The 9,491-nt window shown below is 37.8% G+C and overlaps 1 pseudogene; it reads left to right on the forward strand.

Moving 5' to 3' along the window:
• Window positions 1-407: 407 nt before the first annotated feature.
• On the forward strand, window positions 408-6,126 carry LOC119816397 (annotated as a pseudogene).
• Window positions 6,127-9,491: the final 3,365 nt, after the last annotated feature.

Below are 9,491 nucleotides of genomic sequence, written 5' to 3' on the forward strand. Positions count from 1 at the left end.
ACTGTACCAGTGACAATGGGCTAACACCCAGAGTGTATAAGGAAAATATCAACAAACTGTATCAGTGACAACGGGCTAACACCCAGAGTGTATAAGGAAAATATCAACAAACTGTACCAGTGACAATGGGTTAACACCCAGAGGATATAAGGAAAATATCAACAAACTGTACCAGTGACAATGTGCTAACACCCAGAGGATATAAGGAAAATATCAACAAACTGTACCAGTGACAATGGGCTAACACCCAGAGTATATAAGGAACTGCAAAAGCTCGATCATGAAGCAAAACAAAATAAAACAGTTACTTGGTAGGAGAGAGCAACAACCCAGGCAGACATTTCTCTAAGGAAGAACACAGATGGGCAGTGAGGGCAAGGAGGAAATGTTCCACAGTGGTGATCATCATGGAAGTTCAAGTGAACCTCAAGCAGTTGAGTTCTCCCCCTGTCACTGCAGATAGCAATGTTGGTGAGGTGGTGGAGAAGTGGTACGCTTGGACAGTGGTGATGGGGATGCAAATTAATAAAGTTGTCATGTAAAATATCACAGTATTTCTTCAAAAGACAGGAAAATAGAACCCTTCCATTACTCCAAAATCTCTCTTCTGAGTATATATTTAAAGGAAATGGAATTAATGTGTTGAAGAAGCATCTGCATTCATGTTTATTGCAGCACTAATGACTAAGAAACAACCTAAGAGCCTGTTAAATGATGAATGGATTAAAAAAAAACCACATATGTGCATAATGGCTAACTACTCAGTCATAAACATACTGAATGAAGTTCTGCCACTATGCTAAATAAAACAAGCCATGGAAATCAAGAAAAATGATCTCATTCATATGTGAAAGAATGTTGGCCTCACAAAATTCAAAGCGGGGTAGAGACTGAAGAGATTATGGGGAAGGGAAGAATGCAGAGTTTGGTTAATGACTACTAAGCTATAGTTATGAGAAAAATGTTCTTGTGTTCTATTGTTCTATTGGCTATTGTAGGATAGCCACAAATAAAGAGAATGTCCATTTCAAGCACCTATAAGAAAGTGTTTATAAGATAAAATAAATATTTAACTTGATTTGAATATATTATAATGATGTATACATCTATCAACATATTGCATATTACTGAACATATACTTTTTAAAGTTTTTATATATTTGCTAAAATAAATAAGAAAATAGCATAAAAGAAAATAAAGTTCTGCTATATACTCTCAATTATGGCTAACAAAAAAGTATCACTATGTAAATTATTTCTATCTGATATGTGATTATTTGCTGTGGAGTTATGAATATGCTTATGTAGAAAAACAAATAAGCTCCAAAAGAACCATGAAGGGTAGACTACACAAAGGTGCAGACTGGAGTAACTGGCTTTGTAGTAAGAATACTCTCATTGACAGGATCACCACACATAAGTGTATTAAAACAAATGTAAGAACTTAGACATAATATAGTAACCAGAAAACCCAAGAACCCCCACAGATCCAAAAAAAAAATCTTTGTTTATAATGGACAGAATCTAGGCAAGCTTTTCTTTCATCCAAAACTGAGTGAACTCTGGTAGAGTTTCAGGACAAACTGTGGCATGATATCATCACTGAGGCTAAGAATAGCTTTAGAGACAGAAGACTGCGATCCAAAAAGGGATGAACCTATTATTATTAATATTAATTTAATTTAATTAATTAATATTAATGTAACGGGAGTCAAATCAGACTCACTCTCTCTCTCTCTCTTTCTCTCTTTCTCTGTGTGTGTGAGAGAGAGAAAGAGAAAGAGAGGAAGAGAGAGGCAGAGAGACAGACAGAAAGACAGAGACAGAGGGAGACAAAGAGACAGACACAGATAGGCAGAAGGAGATACACACAGAGAGAAACAGAGAGACAGAGATAGAGAGAGGTAGACAGACACAGAGAAAACACAAATAAAAAATAAAATGAAGGTTTTGAGAGAAGAAAATATTGGTCTGTATTATCTGAAGAAAGAGGTTAGAGTTCTTGGAATAAGAATAGAATAGCCCAAGTAGCTGTACATTACTCCTTAAGGGATGTTTTCAGTGCAGCTGAATATCCCTATGGAATCATGTTGGGTGTAGACATCCACAGAGGTCTGAGTCATCTTCATAAATATGTTGCATGCTATTCTCAGGGAAGACAGAAGAGAAAATAATTCAGAACTGGAGCACATGGATTGACATAGGTAGGAGAAGTCTTATTTGTTATGTCTTCTACATAGGCATATTATATAGAAGATACTTTGGGGGTATTTTAAAAATAGAATCCTCAGAGGATTAAGACTGAAGAGAATAATATAGAGAGTCATGCTATAATGGAATGCTAAGGGGGAAATAAGATATGAAACATAAATGCTTTTATTAGGAATAAAAGAAGCATATGGAAGGAAAGAAAATAGTTCATGGAGAAGTTAAAATAAAGACAAAATTGAGGAGGTAGGCTGATGGGTAAATGAACAGGAATGACAGAGGCAGGCATAACAAACAGAATACAAGAGATGGAAGAAAGAATCTCAGGTGTTGAAGATATAATAGAGGAAACAGATTTATTGGTCAAAGAAAACAATAAATCCAACAAATTCTTAACCCAAAGCATCCAGAAAATCTGGAATACCATGAAAAGGCTAAACCTAGGAATAATAGGGATTGAAGAAGGAGAAGAATTCCAGCTCAAAGGCACAGAAAATATATTCAACAAAATCATAGAAGAAAACTTTCTCAACATAAAGAAGGATATCACCATGAAGGCACAAGAACTTACAGAACAACAAATAGACTGGAACAAAAACAACAAACAGTCCCCTCACCATACAATAATCAAAACACAAAGCATTCAGAATAAAGAAAGAACATTAGCAGCTACAAAGGAAAAAGTTCAAGTAACATATAAAGGCAGACCCATCAGAATTACATCTGACTTCTCATTGGAAACCATGAAAGCCAGAAGGTCTTAGAAAGATATGCTGCTAACACTAAGAGACCACGGACTCAAGTCCAGACTACTATACCCAGCAAAGCTTTCAATCACCATCAATGGAGAAAACAAGATATTCCATGACAAAACCAGATTTAAACATTACCTATCCACAAATCCAACCCTGTAGAAAGTACTAGAAGAAAAACTCCGACACAAGGAAGCTAACTGCACCCACAAAAATATAGGGAACAGATAAACTCACACCAGCAAGTCCCAAAGAAAACAAACACATAAACACTACCATCTAAAATAACAGGAATTAACAATCATTAATTAGTCATTAATATCTCTTAATATCAACAGACTAAATTCACCCATAAAAAGACAAAGGCTAACAGAATGGATATGAAAGCAGGATCCATCCATCTACTGTATACAGAAAACATGCCTCAACCTCAAAGACAGACATTACCTCAGAGTAAAAGATTTTCCAGTCAAATGGACATAAGAAACAAGCAGGTGTAGCTATCATAATATGTAAAACCAAAATCAATCAGAAGAGATGGAAGAGGAAACTTTCTACTTATCACAGGAACCATCCATCAAGATGAAGTCTCCATCCTGAACATCTATGGCCCAAATAAAGGGCACTCTCATATTTAAAAGAAGCATTACTAAAGCTTAAATCGCACACCAAACCCCACACACTAATAGTATGAGACTTCAATACCCCAACTCTCCTCAATGGACAGCTCAACCAGACAGAAACTTAAGAAAGAAATAAGAGAACTAACAGATGTCATGACTGAAATGGACTTAACAAACATCTACGGAACATTTCACCCAAACACAAAAGAATATACCTTCTTCTGAGCACCTCATGGAACTTTCTCTAAAACTGACCACATACTCGGGAACAAAGAAAACCTCAACAGATTACAGAAAAATTGGAACAACCCCCTGTATCTTATTGGATTACCATTTTAGAATTTAACAACAGCACTGATTGCAGAAAGCCTACAAACTCGTGGAAATTGAACAGTGCTCATTTGAATCTTCCCTGGGTCAAGGAAGAAATAAAGAAATTAACTACTTCCTAGAATTTAATGAAAATAAAGGCACAATCTACTCAAACCTATGGAACACTAAGTAAGCAGTGCTAAGAGATGCTCCTCTGATAATTAAGGGGGCATCCGAATTGCCTGGAAGGAGGGATCAACAGCCTCTGAGAAATGAAAGGCTGCTATAGAGCACGTGAAGTCTCACAAAGCCCCATGCTCAGAACATAGGACTAGACAGACACTATCAGGTGCTTTCTTAGAGGTCTCCATCTACTTGGAGAGAAGCCTGGAGTCTTGTTACAAGGCAGCATGGTTTTGTAAATGGACATGGGCTCTACCTTTCAAGGATTCCAAGAGATCACAGTCTGAAAACTAGTTTATTTGTGATCATGGACCCCACATAGCAATTACTCATCCCCTAACAGAAACGGGACAGAAGGAGCAGGGGCACTACCCCTCCTCCACTTAGAGTTCACAGAACAGCTCTTTGGATTGCATTTCTCTCTCGCTCTGACTCTCTTACAAATATGTATGTGAGAAAAGTTCACTATTTCTTACCTCAAAAGTGTCCCACGCATTTTCTGTGGCCTTGAGAAGAAACTCCCCCTCCTTGGTTGACAATTTCAATCCACAGAAAGAAGATAATGGAGGTATTTGATGGTTTTCAAAAATCCTTGAGAGAGCCTAATATGTAATAATCTATTTTCATTCATTTGTTGTTTTTTCCTTCACTGAACAATATGAAAATGCTTGTATATTCTTCATGTATGCTTTATGAAGTAATGAATAATGAAATATTTTATCCTTTATTATGTTTTACTTTCAATACTTATGCAATGTTTAATTAACTCATAATTAACTTTGCCAGAGGTTTCTGTTCTTCCTGGTCCTGCAGCCATTAGTCCCAAAGAAGTACACAGAGGTCTATATTAATTATAAACTGATTGGCCTATTAGATCAGGCTTCTTATTAACTCTTACATCCAACATTAACCCATAATTCTTGTCTGTGTTAGCCATGTGGCTTGGTACCTTCATCAGTGAGGCATTCTCATCTTGCTTCCTCTGTGTCTGGGTGATGACTATAGACTGAGCCTTTCCTGTTCCCAGAATTCCCCTATTCTTGTTGCTCCACCTATACTTCCTGCTTGGCTACTGGCCAATCAGTGTTTTATTAAGATGATACAAGTGACAAATCTTTATAAAGTACAAGAAAATTTCCCATAGCAAATCATCAAAGTTTCATTCTGACAGGCATCCCAGGAATGCGAGACAAGAACCCATAGGTGGCCTTTTCCTGGGATTTCTCTACATACTCACCGTGCTGGGAAATGGCACCATCCTAGCGGTTGTCAAGGTGGAGCAGAGCCTCCATGAGCCTATGTAGTACTTCCTCTGCATCTCGGCTCTGACTGATGTTAGTCTCTCCATGTCTACTCTGCCCTCTATGCTCAGCATCTTCTGCTTCAATGCCGCTGAGATTCCCTTTGATGCAAGTGTAACACAAATGTTCTTCATTCATGGATTTGGAGTAGTAGAATCTGGAGTCCTAGTGTTCACGGCCTTCGGCAGATCTGTGGCCATCGGAGAACCTCTGCATTATGCATCCATCCTCACTGGTGGCCTTATTAGAAAGACTGGACTAGTTGTCTTTGCCCAAGCAGTCTGTGTGGTCTTCCCTGTGCCTTTTCTTACAAAGAGGCTATCATTCTGGCATTCCATTGTCTTATTATTCATACTGCCTTCACCAAGATATGATGCACATAGCCTGTGCCAGCACCGTGTCCACAGCCTCTATGGGCTCATCGTCGTCATTCTCACATGAGGGGTTGATGCTCTCATCATTCTCTTCTACATGCTCATCCTGAAGACAGTGCTGGGCATTGCCTCAGAGACCAGAGGCTCAAAGCCCTCAACACCCGTCTCTGTGCTGTGTTTCTCTTTTATATTCCTCTCATCGGTGCCACCATGATCTACAGATTTGGGAAACATTTATCATCAGTTGTGCACATGCTCATGGCCAATATCTACCTTCTCCCCCTGTGCTAAGTCCCATTGTCTATAGTGTGAAGGACAAGAAGATACATAGATAGATCATCCAAGTGTTTCAGGAGAAAAAGACCAGCGCCTAGTGGGGCAGAGTCAAATCCCGGATACAAAATAAGTAGACAGTGGAAAAACTGTGAATTTCACATTTAGCAGTTATGGTGAAATAAGTTATTCATATACATTAAAATAAAAGATCAAGAAAGGTTTTTGCAGATAAAATATGGTGATTCTTGTTTTTGACTATATTTTGGAAAATAGGGTATTTGATATGTGGTTTCATAAACCCAATTTGATTGAGTAACATACTTTTTCTTCTTTGAAAGTGGAGATGAACATAAGCTACGCATAAGCTACGGCAAATTGTTTAGCTACATAATATAAACATTCATTCTTACAATGTTAAGAGTTATCTTAATTGTGCAGTTGCCTATCAGTTGTCAGTATTCTTGAAAGTAAACTTTATTAAATTGATTGGTTCTCCAACTAATTCAAAATTATTTAATTTACTTATCACTTAAGTAATAATTATATCAATGAAGAACCATTAAGTCCTCTAGTAATTCTGAAAAATTGGGCATGTAAAATACTCTTTTGTACTAGGACTAGCTCCCAAGAAAAGGCTAGCCAATTCTAAGAGGTCAGCCCTAAACACATAGAAGAGAATCATCTCAGCATCCTATATTTATAAACATATATATATATATATATTTAATAATTACAATTAAAGAATAAGAGGCTATACATGTTGGAAGGAGTAGGATGAACACAAGAGGAATTAGGGGAGGAGAGGAACAAGGAGAATGATGTAAATACAGTGATCATATATGAAATTACCCCCAAACAAAGTAAACAAAATTTAAAAATGTTTTTAAGTAGAGAAAAGAAAACCGTTATATGATCAAACTACATTTCTCTCTGTCTAGGTGTCTATGATATGACTAAATCAGATACATGTGTTGTTCTTTATATATGCCTTCTTCTACGGGTATCACTTCCTTTTATTTTTAATATATTTCTAGATTCTCTCTCACACAATTAGGGCAGTAATAAATGTCCCACCATTTCTCTCTTGACCAAATGAAAATGGACAATTTTTCTGCATACTGGGTGATCCCTGGTCTTTGTATGGGGCAAGCAATTCTCAGTAGAAGTGTTTTTATTGTCTGAGAATTTCATATATGCATATACTATGTTTTGAAGGAAATCTTCACTTCATCTTCTTTCTTAAAATATTTCCTATAACAATTACCACTTTTCCCTCCCAATTTTGTGTGGTCATTTTTTAAAACCACTCAATCTACTTAATATTGCTAGCATATACATTGGTATAGAGACATATACTGGAACATGTGTATCCAATAAGAGGCTGTATCTCTGAAGAAAACCAACTCTCTCTCCCTCTTATAGCCACAAGATTGCCAAAAGTTCTTCAGCTAGGGAGAAAGGGACGTTATGTGCTCTTCTCCCATCCATGCTTGAGTTATGCTAGTTTGCTCTTGTGTAGATCTTGTACATGCAGTCATGACAACTGCAAGTTGTAGTCAATAGTCCTGTCTTATCTGGAAAACACAGTGTTGAAGCAGTCATCCAATGCTTTCAGCTTTTATAGGCTTTCTGTCACTTCTGAGATAGTCCACAAGTCTTGAGGGGAATGGGGATGATATATATGTCCCATTTAGGACCAACAACTCCACAACTCTTGTTCTCTGCACAATGAGCAGTTGTGAGTCTCTGCATTAAACACCATCTACTACAAAAAGAAACTTCTTTGATGAGGGTTGAGAGATGCACTAATCTATTGGCATAAAGATAAGTACATAGGAATGTAGCACTATGTCCACTTAGCAGAATAATAAAAATTCCTTCTCCCCTAGAGTCTATGAACTATCCAGTCACTGGTTCTTGGCCTATTTAACAGTACTAGAAACGAGTTCTGTTTTGTGGAGCAGGCCTTCTAAACCAATCAGAAAGAAGTTTGTTACTCCTATAACATTTCTGCCACTACTACACCAGAGGATCTACTTTGCCAGGTCAGTTGTTATTACAACTTGTATTCACAGCTGAGTCAGGTTGTTGATTACTGTTCTCCAAGAATAGTGAGTACAGCACTTTCCAGTACCATGAAAACCAGCCAGTAGGGAAAAGCTTCTGGGTCAGTGCCAGCCTGATTTTTCTGGTATGTGGTGTCTCCAAAAATAGGGTCTAACTCTCAAGCTCTGGAGGGTAACCAACAGCAATAGCAGTACTTTGTAATGTTCTGGATATGTGTGGGGCTCCAACAACTCAAAAGCGAGATAAGCACTAGTTGGTACTAGGCTTTTAGTTTGATAGTCTCTGGTGTCTGGGCAAGGCATTACTCCTTTAATTCATCGTAAGATAATTCCATTCAAATTATTGTTATATTAACACGCATTTTATGAAGTTTCTAAAGTACTAGGTTTCTCTGTGGCTTTTTCAAGGGTCTTCAATGTTCGTTATTCCTTCTTAGTCCCTTCCTCTATCTTACCTTCTTATCCCTCACCCCCTTAGCTTACCTGGCTCAATTATTACTCCTTCTCACTTAATACCACTTGTTATGTACTCTTTCTTCCCTTTCAATCACTTTCCTAGACTTTTACTTGGTCCCTGATGTCTATGGGTATTCCAGTTAAAACATACAAATCTAAAGGTTCAGTGCTTAGATACACATGAGAGAGACTATGTAGCATTTATATTTCTGAGTCTGTGTTACCTCAGTTAGTATAATGCTTTGCTTACATACCAATTTTAAAGTTTAAGTTTTCTTTATAGCTGAATGAATTTCCATCATACATATGTATCACATTTTCATCATTCATTCATCAATTGGCGAGCATCTAGGCTGCTCCATTTTCTGGCATTGGGTGAGCTAGCTGAGGCAGTGCTGGAGAGCTCATCTGGGTAGTAATGAGAAGGGAAATCTATCAAGCTGACCAACCCTGCTACCACCCAGGCTCAGAACTAGGGCTATGAGTTAGCCCACCCCAACACTCACCAAATCTATGAACTGTTGGAGCATTTGAAGAGGACAAACCTACAAATAAATCCCAAACAGCAGGATCTCCATGACACAGGACAACAGGATATCCAAGAGGAACCCCAGTGAGAGCCCATTATCGATGGTGTAGCAGAAGCCAGAGGCCTTGAGCCAGACCAATGACTCATAGCATTGATCACTTATAATAAACATGTATAGACTAAAGGGCAATCTGTGTGGCTCACCGGGCCACACTACAGATCCCACAACAAGATTTTTTCTTTTTTGTTTTTGTTTTTATTTTTGTTTTGGTTCTTTGTTAGGATTTTGGTTTTTCTTTTATATTAGTTTTTGCTTTTGGGGGAGGTTGCAAGGGCAGAGGGGGGTTGTGAGGGGACAGGGAGATGAGTAGGATAGGAATGTATGATGTGAAATCCACAAAGAATCAACCAA

Source organism: Arvicola amphibius, chromosome 1, assembly GCF_903992535.2.
Source record: "Arvicola amphibius chromosome 1, mArvAmp1.2, whole genome shotgun sequence".
Lineage (NCBI taxonomy): Eukaryota > Metazoa > Chordata > Mammalia > Rodentia > Cricetidae > Arvicola > Arvicola amphibius.